Genomic DNA, 2309 nt, shown 5'->3' on the forward strand with positions numbered 1-2309 from the left:
ACATGTGTATACATATATATGCATGCATGTAGATACGTACATTTATATATGTATTATTGATGTATGTGTACACATATATCTCACATATTAGGTACTTTGCTAGGTGTTGAGTATGGCAAATAAAACAAGAAGCCCATAGGCTAGTGGCAGGAGAAATGTCAAAGACTTCTTAAAGGACGTGCATCTTCGTCCATTAGCAAGAAATGCTCTCTTTAAGCAACAATGAACCTCATTTAATGTTGTATAAGATGCATTCAGAAGCCTATGGTTAGATATAAAAGGAAGAAAATCAAGATTTTTTTTTTTTAATACAAATGGAGAATTTGAAAGGAGAGAAATCAAGTCCTGGGGAGTTACTTTAGAGGGCTGACAGAAAAATAATGGGGAAAGAGAAAGAAGCTACATGAAAATAAGAGAATATAAAAATTTTCAAATACAAGGAGAAACTCTATCATGAGTCAGATCCATCCCTGGCCTAAGCATTTACTCCAGCCTGAGGGTCTATGTTCATCTAAATTTTAATCAGTTTGGGCCACAATAGTGGTAGTGAGTACTGTGTACCATCTGGGTGGGGCTGATAATTACTTAAGGTAGTTATTTTTGTTCTCCAAAAACTAATACATGAAATGGGAGGAAAAGTGTCTCTTTTTGACATCAACCTACTCCTTAGCAAACATGGTGGTGGCACAGCTTCTTTTCTTATACATTTTTCTCTTAGACTCTTGACACTTTTATTGAGGAATCATACATATGCAGGACAATGTGGGTTAAGGAAGCCCTACTGTGAAGATAATTGCATTTTAGGTAGTGGGTTGTAATGACATTAGAGTTGAGTTTCTTGAAATTCCTCAAGGATAGATTATTCTGGGAAAGCAGCATAATTAACAAAAATGGATCTAAGTTGTAGTAGGCATGAGAAATTCCCTGGGGAGCTTGTGGACATGCAGATGACCAGGTGAGGTTCTAGGGATTTGATTACTCAGGTAAGTGATGGTTCCTGGAATATGCAGTTAAGAACTCAAAAAATATAGATTGTCTGACAAATATATTCTCAAAAACAATGGCTTATATTGATGTCATTCTTACCTTTAAGAAAGAATTCTGAGAAGACACATTTGGAGTGATACCTTGAACGCAGAACTGCATTTCTATGGTAATAACTGAGGAAATAAAAGAACATTTCCCCTGGAGAAACCTCACATGTGGCCCAACAGCAGCTTCAATTCCTTCCTGTTGACTGGTTTTCCAGACTTGGAGGCAGCTCATCACTGGATTTCCACACCCTTCCTTTTCTTCTACCTCTCTGTCCTTTTTGGTGATGGCATCCTCCTCCTTCTCATTAAGGAAGATCATAATCTCCATGAGCCTACGTACTACTTTTTGGCCATGCTGGCAGGCACAGATATGGAGCTGACCTTGACTCGGTGCTGGGAGCCCTCTGGCTGGATCACAGGGAGATTGGAAACGTAGCCTGCTTTCCTCAGGCCTACTTGATACACTCACTTTCCTTTGTGAAATTCGGAGTTTTGCTTGCTATGGCCTAATGATCATTTTATTGCTATCTGCAACCCCCTTAGATATACCTCTATATTCACTAATACTCTAATGGTGAAGACTGGGCTAGGAGTTCTGATGAGGCAGCTTGTATCTGTTGTCCCCCCAATCTTGCCCGTTTATTTTTTTCCCTGCTGCCATTCCCATGTCCTTTCCCAGGCATTCTGCCTTCACCAGGATGTCATCAAACTGGCCTGGGCTGATACTACCTTCAGTTGACTGTATCCAGTGGTCCTTGTAGTCCTTATGTCTATGCTGGATCCTGTGATTATTTTCATCTCCTATGTGTGGATACTCAAGAGTGTCTTGAGCATTACCTCCAGAGAAGAGAGGGTCAAGGCCCTCAACACCTGTGTGTCCCATATCTGTTGTGTCCTGGTTTTCTATGTCACAGTGATTGATTGTCTCTGATTCATCGGTTTGGGAAACATGTTCCACGTATCGTCCACCTCATTATGAGTTATGTCTATTTTCTGTTCCCTCCATTAATGAACCCTATAATCTACAGTGCCAAGATCAAGCAGATCTGAGTGACATTCTTTGCCTTTTTACTAGCCATCAGGTTACAGCCTGATCTCTAACCATCATAGTCCCTCACCCAGAAAGTCAGAACTCTGGTTTTTGGCAGGGGAGCAAAGAAGTTTCATGTCAACTCCCCATAATCAAATCTTTTTGTAAAATAATTGTCAAAATAGAGCTACAAATCATCCAAGGTATTTCCTTAAGCCCAGGTCTTTGATCTAGTTTGTTGCAAT

At 40.1% G+C, this 2309-nt stretch overlaps 1 pseudogene; it reads left to right on the forward strand.

The window, feature by feature from the left end:
• The first annotated feature begins 1200 nt into the window (after positions 1–1200).
• LOC133054100 (olfactory receptor 51B5-like) lies at positions 1201–2084 on the forward strand (annotated as a pseudogene).
• Positions 2085–2309: the final 225 nt, after the last annotated feature.

Source organism: Dama dama, chromosome 1 (assembly GCF_033118175.1).
Source record: "Dama dama isolate Ldn47 chromosome 1, ASM3311817v1, whole genome shotgun sequence".
NCBI lineage: Eukaryota > Metazoa > Chordata > Mammalia > Artiodactyla > Cervidae > Dama > Dama dama.